This window comes from Neopsephotus bourkii, unplaced genomic scaffold, assembly GCF_033783945.1.
Source record: "Neopsephotus bourkii isolate Nb327-2 ecotype Australia unplaced genomic scaffold, CSIRO-AGI_Nbou_v1 NB_940, whole genome shotgun sequence".
NCBI lineage: Eukaryota > Metazoa > Chordata > Aves > Psittaciformes > Psittacidae > Neopsephotus > Neopsephotus bourkii.
In genome coordinates, this window is record NW_026901434.1 from 1,180,655 (window position 1) to 1,193,182 (window position 12,528).

The following is a 12,528-nucleotide window of genomic DNA, read 5'->3' on the forward strand; positions in this document are numbered from 1 at the left end:
AACCTTGGAATGGTTTGATCAAAAATGGAATACAAAGGGGAGCTTGGAGTGGGTTACTAGAGTACAATGTCTTGATGTATGGCCTTTCACATCCTGTTTCAAAAACTTTTCATCACCTCATTATTTTCTGACACTTTACAGAAGGTGAAGAATGCTCAATGAAAATACATAAATCATGAGGCCTCTTCAAAACTTCTGTCCACTTTGTTACTCAGGAATGGTAAAATGGTGGAGAGATTTCACTCTCGGCACTCAAGTCATAGGAGGCTGTCCAGTGGAAAGAAAGATGTAAAATACAGTAGAATACAAGTAATACAAGCTACTGTGATGAAACAGAGAAATGAGGAAACATGCAGATAAAAGGAGAGCAGGAAGAAATGGAGGATGAGGACAAGAATATTATATTCAAGGTACTAGAAATGAAAAGTCAACAAAAAAGTAAGAGGGAGTGATTTTGTCAATGTTGTGGAAGAATTATGTCTTGCTGTAGGATTTGCATAGACTTTTAATTCTAATGGATAAAGGTTAATTGTTATGAAATTCATTTTACTTTGTTAGTATGCAGTCAATGTGTTTTTGAAACACAGACTTAGTATCTTGACTGAGTACAGAGTTAGGACAGAATATTCTTCAAAACACAACTAACGTTACAGAGTGAGTTATGGTCAGTTCAACTGTTCATGGTTCTAGTCAGTGGAAAGGTGAAATGCACTGTATGCTATGTGTCAGTTATACTTGTGCGACAGAGATAAACAACAGATGTGCACAAAGGTATATTGTTTATCCCTAGTGAGTGACAGCAAACATTCAACATGGTGGGTTTTCTACAAAGAATGACTTTGCTGCCTTCATTTTAGCTAGTTTGCATAATTTACTGCTTCCTAACAGGTCTCACTGCTGTATTGGAATTACATGGCAAGGTTGTAGTAGCTGAGGGGCTTTAGGGTGACATATGTGGGAAGAGGTAATCAGAAAAGCTTTTGGGGTCTGTTGCTCTTTCCCATTCACTTTACTTAACATTTATAGCAACCTAAGGTTTTTAAAAAGTTTGTATAAGACATGGATATGCTGCCTTGGATTTTTTATGTTTTATATGCAACCACTTTGGGGCACAGGGAGATATCTGCGTAAGGCATAGACCACTAAGTGATCAGGCCTTATACTACTCATCTTCACAGCTGTGACAAGAGGCTTGAGAATACGGCTGTGAAATTCTCTGATACCGATTTCCTGCATATGTAGGAAGCAGTAATAACAGTTCATAGGTGAAGGAAGTCTTCCAGTTTTTCTGTGTGTTAACATGGGAATTTAAACATGCATACTTATGTATTAACTGGGCTGCTCATGAGAAATTCAGGGAAAATCTCACCAAAACTGTGTACTTTCCACCTCCCAAATCAATTTCTATGCCTTTTTCATTGTTTCCTACCTAATTAAATCGATGGTTCTATTGCTGAGCTTAAAATGAAGCTGACACAAACTCCCTAAATGCTGCAGAAAGCAATGGTCCCTGCAAAAGGTCTTTGTTTTGTTGCCACACAGTTCAGCCGTGATACATTTGTTTTATTAATGGAACTAAATGCTTACGCCATCATGTTCCCATGTTTACCCGATGCCACTAAATGGAGGTTTCCCATTACTATTACGAAAGTACAGTATAGTACAAAGAAGGAAAGAGAAATTGTGTTCCACACATCTCTCACCAGTTACAAAGAACGTATGATCTACCCATTGAGTTTTGGTTTTTATTTGAATTGTGCTGAAGCATTTTAAGAGTGTTTGGTGTAAGAATACAATATAAGCCCTTAATGTTATATGCTTCGGAATCTTTTACCTAGGAATCCTTACATATGGATAATAGTTGACCTCTTTTCAGGCCTGGGAAACATGAAAGTGGTGACATGCTTCTTTTTCAAGAAAGCCTTCTTTTTAAAGATAAGTTCATTCTTTTTTTGCCACACATACTCCTAAAAAGTATTAACTTACTCTGCAATGAGTCTGCAATCAAAAAAAGGCATGGATTAATTGGAGAACCATCAGAAATATTTTACAGGGATTAATGTTAACGGAGAAACAAATTATCTGTCAGATGAGGTTAATAACAAAAATCAGTAGTGGCCCCTTACAGTTGGTCAGAAACCTTGCAGTCTGCTAAAGATGAATCAAGCAGCTTTTTCTATAAAATCTATAGCATTTACGAGTGGTTTGGGGTCCTAACTCTCATTCTGACAAGGATCAAGCCCCTTGGAAGCCTAACTCCTACTGCCATGTCAGCTTTAAAAAACTTGTTTCTTCAAGGAATAAATTGTAACCTAAAGGAGTTTTCTGAAGCAGAGGGTGTCTAGTTGAACTATCATGGAAATTGATGTTATGCATAGCCCTGGTTAGCCTGTTACAACCTGTCTTGTTCTCAGTGTAAAGTTACTATAGGTTCACTAACAGTTTAACTCATAATTAAGTTTATATAGTAGACTGGAAAAGAGCGTATTGGTGTTTTATTGACTCCATTACATAAAAACATAACTGCTTAATCCCTTACAATATTTAAACAGATCTGCAATTAACATGTGGCCTTTATTTGCATAAAGGCAATTCACAAAGGTGATTTGTAAAACTGTATTAAGCACCTTTTTTTATCTGTGTCTCGATGTGGTATTTTCTGAATTCATTGGCTGACTGGAAATACACGTTAGAAAATCTCTGACGTATCAAAGTACTGAAATGTGCGATGTTGCTGCAGTATGACTATCATCACTGGAAGTAGGTTATTTCAACACATTTCTTACCTAAAAAGCACTGTTTTATTGACAGGTACAGCTGAAATAGCCACAGCTGTATAATATGTCTGATATCATATATTTGTGTTGACTGCTTTTGTAAGTGCAAGTGTTTGAAGGAGTGCTATTTGTTTGTTAATTCAAACATCTGGCACAGTGACAGTTCTCAGATCACTTCTCAACTTGTGTGCATCTGGACAGCCTGCAGGCTACTGTGGGCTTAATTTTCACTTGCTCTAAAAAGAGATGTAGTGTAGTGAATGGTAGTAAATGGAGAGCACTGGGCACAGTTTTCCAGTGGTGTTCTGTGCAGGTGCAAGCTGGTCCAGAAGTACAATTCCTACATCTGTTTCAACTAAGGTCTCAAGGTGATGATGTAGCCAACCTTTTAAGAAAAAAATACATGCCTACTTTCAATCATTTTCTCAGTAAAATTCTTCTGACAGATTGAGAATGGGCAAAGTATTTAAATTTGCATAAAATCTTATGAAAACCTGACTTATTTAAAACTCTAGTCTCATGGAAGCAGTTATAGAGAAAAAACCCTTAGTACCCATGTACTCTTAATTTTTAATACAGACTTCATCTGAGCATTAGTGGCTATCAGCATCTCTTCATCTCAGCACTGGAGAGGAGTTGTCCTTCACAACATCATAGGCTCAAAGTCATTAGAACCAAAATGCTGCAGATAAGTGGCTCAAGTGTTACACCGGGAATCACTTCAAGAGTGCTGTTTACTGCCTGCCAAGAGAAAGGTGGGGATCAATCTCCATGTCTTCTCTCTCATGCGTATTAAAAAATGCTTAAGGTTCCACACATTATCACATTTCATTAAATATCCCATTAATCTCTCCCATAACACACAAAACATGAAAAACCTAAAATAAATAGTGGCATGTTTCCCTGCCCCCCTCTGTGCTTTCTTTCAAGTAAGTGTGCCTCTGAAGTACTCCCATCTAACAACAGAAGGTGGAAATTACTCAGTTAAGGAGAAGCTTGCTTTTTTTTTAACAGTTGCGTAGCCAAAGGTCCCTTGTGAGAAGGTTTCCTAATCATTTTCCAACAAAGAACAGAAAAACCTCAAAGGCAGTATTTCCAGAGGAGTACATTATTAAAAAAATAGATATTTGAGGAGCTTTATTTTATTAAATATGTGCAAGAACTCTTATGTGTCTACTTTCACATAAAGTTTAGTGAAAGGTTAGAAAATTAGCTCATATGTGCTGTTTATAGAGTTGGGAGGATGAAGGAGTCTTCACATTTCACAACCTCTTGTTTCTGACAAGTTCCAGGGTTCAGTGAATTATTTATGTGGCCACTTATCCTATAAAGATGGAACTAAGGGTACAGACTGAGTTCACAAATGCTACCAGAAGGCCTTCAGGTGATAAGATGAAAATGGATCGTGGCTGCTGCAGATCTCAAACCTGGACTTGAATTTGTGGCCTGCGAATGAAGGGTTGTGTGTCTTACATTTTTCATCTCTTGCTTCTGATTTTTTTGCAGTTTATGAACAATTCATGAACTTCTATTTATCTTCAGCAATTGCCTTATGAATCAAGGATTTAACTGGAATAAGATAATCCAGGAAACAGTAAATTTCAATTCATTTTTATGAATCTAATATATATTCTGCATACGAGACCAGAGATGTGAATACATTAGTGATAAAAATACTAGAAAGAAATTACCTTTTTCTATAACTCTAGTTTAATTCCTAAAGATGTGTAGGCAGAGATTGTGGCAGATCTGACTTTTTGCAGCTCTTGGATTTTCTGGGACTCTCTACGCATAAAAGTGAGTCAATACACTTCTGCAGGTTTTGTCCTTTATTATTTCCTATTTATAATGGGCTACTTTTCAGTTTGATTTTCTGTTTAATGCAATATGGATCTAGAGCTAAATATTTTGGAAGATTTCATTATTTCCAGGAGATTTCTTTCTTCTCTTTCTCTTGGCAAAACAATAGCTTCTCTGTATTTGTTGTTGATAAAACTGTTTTAAATGTGATGTTAGGCAAGTGGTTGTCAACTATATTAGTCCTCACTCCAGGAATTACAACTTCAGTTCATGGAATAATGCTAAACCCATAGTTACACTGAGGGATAGATGATAATGTTAAGACCCAGTAACTCAGGAACTACAAAGGCTAGCTAGAAATTCCCGAGTTTGAGTTTTCATGACAGATTTTGCAAATTCTGCCTCTGAATAGGAGTGTTTCAGTTAATACTTCAAATAAGAATTTTAAGTTTTGTATATATGTAAATGAAAGTTTCAGTCAATAAGTTCCCCAGCTGTCGGATGAAAAGTTAGAGGTTGTGATGAAAATGTTAGCACATTCTGAAGATGTCATAGGTGCCAATTTGTTCAGACAGCTTTAGAAAGAGAAAACTGCATATTCTGCAACTATGGAGAAATGCTTCCAAACCTGTACAAATGACTCTGTATTTAAAAGTTTATTAATTATGGCACAACCAGAAGAAGTTACGCTTGAAGAAACCATTAAAAAGTCTCAGGGCTTCAATCATGCTGGATCCTGCTGTGGCAATGCAGGAATTACAGACAACATATCATAGCACCAAGTATACCCTGAATGTCTTCTACAATTGCATAACTACACTCTCCAGTTCAGGTACTTTCCCCATGAATTATTAATTACCCAAGTGTTGAGAAGATGAGGATAGCCTCTAGTCTGTCAAAGTGTCCATATTTATGACAAGAACTACAAAGCCTTTCTGTAGCATCTGCAGTATTTACTTTGTTTATAAAAGAAGAGCATGCTCCTTGGAACAATAGCTCCATGGCATGGTCCATGCAGGCCAGCACAGAATTTCCTCAGTAGCCTGGCTGTGTGTTTACATCTAAATCATCTAGTAGCTCTTTTACAAAGAAAGACAAGGTCATTTTCTTCATTTTAAAGGGAAGAAAACCGTTTGAGAGCTGATGAGAAAGGGGAAGTGGCTTGTGGTTCTTTAAGTAGCAGGGCATGCCTCCTCCCTTGCCAGTGTTCCGCACTTGAAGAAAAAATGCTTATGCTATTGATTTTGATAATTCTTTTCAACACTTCTATTGCCTAAATATAAATGGCTGAATATAAAGAAGAAAGGAAAGCACAGAACCTGATAAACCAGTCCATCCACACAGGGTAACAAAAAGACAACACGCAAACCTGTAATTTTCCTACAGGAAAGGTCAGTTAAACTAGCTTGACCTTTTTTCCACATGTAAAGCAATAAGCTATCAGCCCTATCTGAACAGTCTTCAATCCCAAGGCACTCTCAAAATCACTTGAAGATAAAGCACACAGGTAAAAAAATGGGTGATGAGCTGGGCATGGAGTTGTTTCTTCAGGATGTTTCTTCAAGAGAAATTTTATATATGCTTTAAGTCAAAGTCAGAGGAGAGAGAAATGGTATTTCAGAATAACAACTCCCTGGAGAAATGAAACAGATTAACATTTTATCACTGACAAATAAGTTGGAAACTCCCTAATTTATAGGTACTTAGATATATGACAAGCAGTTACTGCTATTAGGGCATGAAAAATAGAAGCATTGTCTTTCTACTTAAAGAATCTACTAAATAACTACATTCTTAATTAAGTAGATATTAAATCTATGTGCAAGTATAGTTACTGATATTCTTTGAGGGACTGAAATCTGAAACATAAATGTAAAAATAATGTAAAAGTTTGTGTCAAATATCCCAGAATTATTTTCCTAAGTAGAACTATATGAACAAAAAGGCAAAAATAGCAACAGAACAACACTGGCTTAATGCCACCTTCTGACACCAAGACAAAAGCATTAAACTGTTCAGATTTCAGTATTTGGTGCACAGCAAGTAATTCTTGCTCTACAAAGCACAAGCAAATGACACATTCAATCTAACCAAAACTCCAGAGCTATCATCACTGTCCTTATTCAACTCCATTCAACAATCATCCAGAAAACAGCAAGTGCTCAAGATGCTGTGAATTGTCAAGAATGAAAGAGCGCTCTTAAGAACTCTGAGGTTAAACATCACCACCACCACCAGAATGGTTTGTGCACAGAATGTAACGTCTTTTATTTCATGTTTTATGTGTGAAAGCTGTTTTTTTCTCCATTTCCTTAAGTTTGTGTCTTGTGTCAGGATTTCTGTTTTGCCATGAATTTCAAGAATCAAGATGCTGTCTTTCTCCAAATCCTTCAAGGCTGCACTTCCTGATAACATCTGAAGGGTTAACTATCAACAGACTCTTACCGAAGTATATACTAACAATAATTACTTTGAAGATGATTCATGAAGTGTTTATGGCACTGAAATCTGTAATACACCAGCAACCAGCACTAATGGATTCATTTTACTTGCAGCTTGCATCTTTCACTGGGAATGGCTTCTGTGTTCACTTACCACTGATAGTGAAATGAACAGCCCTTCAAATGAAGGAACACATTTGCAGCGGTTGTGGATATGTTGTAGACATTCTTTGCTGCAAAGGTATTATGAATTTTTAAAACATTAAATATGTATATACTATTTATATAATTCTTACAAATACATGGAATCTTTCTGTTTTGAAGACTTCAAAACTTTTTTTTTTCCCACTTTCTCTTGATTTTTTTTTTTGTTTGTTTTGTTTTGTTCCAGCATCTGCAGCATTTACTTAGTCTGCTGTTGTCCTGGGTTCAGCAGTAGCAGTCATTTTTCTCCTTCTTAGTAGCTGGTGCACTGCTGTGGTTTTCACTTTCAGCCTGGGAGCAGTGCTGATAACACCGATGTTTTTAGTTACTGCTCAAATGTTCAGTCTGACCAAGGACTTTCTGGGTCTCATGCTCTGCCAGGGAGGAGGGGAAGCTGGGAGGAAGCAGAGACAGGACACCTGACCCAAACTGACCAAAGAGGTATTCCATACCACAGCACGTCATGCCCAGGATGTAGAACTGGGGGCAGTCACCCAGGAGGGCTAGATCACTGCTCGGTTGGGCTGGGTATTGGTAGGGGGGTGATTAACGGTTGTATTCTCTTCCCTTGTTATTTCCCCTATCATTATTATTACTGGTAGCAGCAGTAGTGATTTGTGTTATACCTTAGTTACTGGACTGTTCTTATCTCAACCCGTGGGAGTTACATTCTTTCAATTCTCCTCCCCATCCCTCCGGGAGTGGGGGGGAGGGTGGAGGGGGAGTGAGTGAGAGGCTGCGTGGCTGGGCTTAAACCACAACAGCTGTTCATAACAATTACTTTGTCCAACCATTCTTCCAGTTAATCTCCCATATAGATTTGTTTTCTTTAGATCTATTTTTCATAGATCTATTTTCTTTCTTTTTTTTTTTTTTCCTAAGAAGCAAGGAATTTTTTTTTTCTTCTACTGCACTAATCATCACTTACCTGTTTGTCACTTATAATTGCAGGATTGGACAACAAATTAATTCTAAAGGCAAGTCACTGGGCACTGCACCTGACAATATTTCATTGTACATGTGTGTCTGTTTGGTTTCAGATGTTGCTCATGAGCTGTTCTCTGTCTGAAATACAGTTTAGGTAGAGTTGGTCACTCACAACCAGCTCTGTTGTGAGTAACACTTCCTTAAACTAGGAGACGGTCTGCTATAAGTTGCCTAACCCTGTGTTTCACAAGTTACATGGGAGAAAAGGGCGATCATGTTTCAAAAGTTATACAGAGAAAAAGAGACAATCTTCTTGCCTCCTGATGCTGATTAGAGAATGGGAAGCAAATCGCAGACTTTCAGCTGCCAGTGATCCTCCCACATATTCCTATGTACAACATTTGGTCCTGCAGCATTAGCAATTGCCTTACTGGCCCAGATTTCGTTAAAAGTGTTCATAAGGAGAAGAATATATGGTCTGGGTAGCTGAAAGAAAGGGTGCTAATTGTCTGGTTTGCAAAAATGTATGGGAGAAGAGCCAATCAGAGTTATGAGTGCATGTCCACAATGAGTTTGAAGACCTCAACAGGCTGACAGCAGACAAAACAGACAGCCTAGATGGAAGCTGAAGGAACCTTAATCACTACAGCCTCTGAAGATCAAGATGGTATATGAAAGAAGAGGAAGGATGATGAAAATATTTCATTAAAGCTGAGTAACCTTATGACCGTTGAATAGTTTCCTTAAGTAACCCCCTCTTCAAGTATTATTTTTTAGTCTAGCAACTTAAAAGTAGTTTATTGGGTTGAGTAAGTTTTGTGCATCTATGTTGATGCTTGCCTTTGTGGTGTGTTCCTCACTTCCTGCTCCCTTTGGTCTTCAGGGTATGTCTGCTCCACCTTGCTCACGACAAGCTCTCAGTTTTGCAATATGAGTCTTGTGCTCCAAGATATTTCATCTGTTCCAGAACCCATCAGCCAGGAAAACAGCAACAACTTTCTTTTTTTGTTTTTTGCTGACCAGCTGCTTTCTTGCAGAAGGTGCAAACTCGATTGTTTTTCATGAGGGTCTAGGTGTTTCCTGATTGGAATAATTGCACAACAGTTTTATTTCCAATTCAATCTGGGGAAAAAAATAAATAATGAAATAAACTCTGAAAACATTTTATTGGAAGGGAAAATGTTTCAAAAAAAAACTTGAAATAGGCTTTTATTCAGAAAAAGAAATCTGTTAGAATACTTTAAGAACTAATCTTTGACTGGAATTTTATCGAAACACCATGTTTCAACCGAGCCTTTCATTACCTGCCCTTTATTTTGTTTTCTTGCTGTTGATAATTTCCTTTAAATTGGAAAATGTCTCCTGAAGCCAACTTGTTCGAGTACATTACTAGACAATTCTATTAAATTTGTCTGTTTTGTTTGTAAACATTTCCTATAGAAATTACAGTGAATTGTGTATTCATGCGGTTATGACTTCAGGGTAGAATCACCATTGTTTTTTATTGAATGCTTCAAATGTAGTGAATATTACAAATACGGATGAATAGCAAGATACCTTTCTGAAGACAGTTACTGTTGAAAAGACAGGCAGGTACATTTGGATACATCATGTTTAGGAAAGGAAATATTTTAATGCCTGGAGATCTGGAACAGGAAACAGTATTTGGATGCTGTTCTCTGCACTGGCACTGACCCATGTAAGAATATGATGCGATCTCTGCTGGCTGCTGTTTCTCTGCCCGTAATTTATCAGTCATGTCTTGTAACCAACAGTCATTTCTTCTTACAGCCACTGACTAAACCAAAACTTTAACCTCAGCTGGGAGCCTATATGTAAGAATGATGGCAAACTTTTGGGTATGGATTTCTTTTAAGCAAGATACAACTTGCAGTTCAAAGCTCTTTCATGTGAAGGGAACAAAGGGAACCTGGTTACAAAAAATAACCCAAGGGAACCTTTTTGACAGCATTTATACAAGAGGAGAATCTGTAGGTATTGAGATCCCAAAGACAAGCTTTGCTCTAGTCATTTCATACATACTCATGTCTGTAATCAAGAACAGATGAAACTAGCAACCTGGACATGATTTAGTTTTAGTTCTGTGAGTAGTCCTTAACACCCCACTGAGCATTCACTACTCAACAGGAATGCTCAAATGCTTGAAGGCAACATTTTGTTGATTTCAGTTTGTGAGATTTCTATGTTCTTTAATGCAGGATTTTGGTACAGCTCGTATATTTTTGTGAACTCCACCTGTTTATTATTTTAGCATCTTAAAATAGCTTTTAATTCTTCAGTCTTGAAACTGCCAGCTGGCTAGAGAAATACTGCCAGTGCTGTACAGACAGCTGAGTGAATATTGAAAAACTACAGGTCAAACTCAAAAGAAATTGAGATGCCTAAAAAATGGAGAAGACACTAGACAGCCCATTCTCGCTGTGTTCTATAACCCTAGCATTGCATGGTCCTGTACAAGGGTCTTTCAGCATATAGGAAGCAGAATCTACTGTTACTCTGAATCCACCAGTGGTAAGCGCTGTGAGCTGGGATTTGCCCTGGAGAACTTTGTTGCAAAAATTTCACCGGGGACAAAGTTTGCCTCTATTGCATGAGCTTGTATACTCAAAAGTTTGAAATCTTTTACATGGAAGTTTGTCTTTCAGGTTTTTGTATTACTTCAGTCTTTATGAAAGTGCTGGTGAAGTAGGAGGTATTTGTCCGTATGACAAACCTGCCAAAGAAGTCAGTGATATATAATTGGAATGTATAATATTTTCTTATGAGGGGCCTAAATATACAAATTAAGGAAGAGCTGAAGATATTTTGCCAGCATTATGTTTAATTTGTACTCACTAATCTTCTGCTAGTATTACTTTCTCATTGACAGATCAGTAAATACAGGTTTAGGTATTTTCTACTGCAAGGAATAACCAAAGTTGCTCAGTGTAAAATCCTTCTGTAGTAGTTTAAAGACCATTAGCATAACATTTTGACCTCCAGTTGGCATCTGTGGGACACATGAGCCTCTCACAGCAGCCTTTGTGTTGATTTAGAGTAGTGAACTTGAAAGCTGAAATAAGAAGTGAAGGAAATCCACAACACGGATTTAAAGATCCACCCAGGGATCTTTATACGAACTTACTGGGGTTCAGCCGTCAGAGTGTGATGTCCATTTTGAGAGACTCTTGTAAGGACTTGATAATAGAAATTTTGATCTTGAAAATGAATCTTGGACTAACTTCATATCTCTCAGTAGTCTGACAGATGTAAACAAGGTGTAGCTAAAGGTTTCCAGCCTGTAGTTTAACACTGCTTGTGTGTGATGAGGAGTAATAAATTCTGAGCTTGTTGTTTGAAACGACCCAGATTCATAAACTTGTGTGTGTGTGTGTGTGTGTGTGTGTGTGTGTGTTGTTAAAAGTACAGTCCTGAGCAGTTGCAGTGCATTATGACATGCTGGATCTTAAAACAGCAAAAGAAATAGGCCAAGCCCCAAAACCACAAGTAGAGGCACTGGGATACAGGGATGTGCTTTTGAGGTATGTGATGTATGTGCAAACTACGCTTGAATTTCAGAGTATTTTGGCTGTATTTATTTTCTGCACAGATGAAAGAAATTATGGGGAGGTTATTCCTGTAAAGTTCTTTTAAGGATTTGTTTGTTTGTTTGTTTGTTTGTGATTTAAAGCTTGCCTCCTTGTTATTACCTGCATTATTACTGGGTTTCATTTTCTGTCTATATACTTCAAACAATTCCCTACTCCTAAACCACAGGGGGTAGCATGTCTGTCTTGTCTTCAGACTACCTGTATGTGATTGATATAAGTTTACATGCTGAAATAAATCTCTGTGGCATTAATTTATTGTAACTGACGGTTGAGCAGTGCAAAAATGCGTGATCGGTACAGATCATGCACTGAAAAGGACGAGGCAGTGTTCTGGCAGGTCTTGATGTTTGGTTTTTTCCCCAAAACTTTCTCATAAATAGCTGCTGTCAGCCTGATTTAACAGTAATTGATGCGTTCAGGGATGCTGCGATGCTTTTCTCATTAGCGGAGCGTTACAATTCTTGTAAGACTTGGTTTCCTTTGGGGAAGAGGAAGGGAAGGGAGCAGGCGGGGGTGCCCGGGTATCGCCGAGGGCATCGTTTTAATCAGCTATTTCCCGAGTGCCACTTCGTGTGTGTGTGTCCGTGAGCGGTGACAGCCCGTGCCCGCTCCCGCCGGGGTCTCTCACCGCTCCGTCGAGAACAAAAAGTTGGGATCGCGCCGTCGGTGACTCGGGGAGGTTCCGCCCCGGCGCAGCGCCCGACCGCAGCCGCCGTGACCCACGGTGCCCCGATACCGCGCTGTGGGGCGGTTCGGGGTGTGGGGGGT

The 12,528-nt window shown here is 38.3% G+C and overlaps 1 protein-coding gene across 13 annotated transcripts in view; it reads left to right on the forward strand.

Annotated features, from left to right (window-relative positions):
- Nucleotides 1–12,528, forward strand: part of RBFOX1 (RNA binding fox-1 homolog 1) — a 1,299,775-nt gene that overhangs the window by 373,814 nt on the left and 913,433 nt on the right. The gene's annotated exons all lie outside the window — the stretch shown is intronic.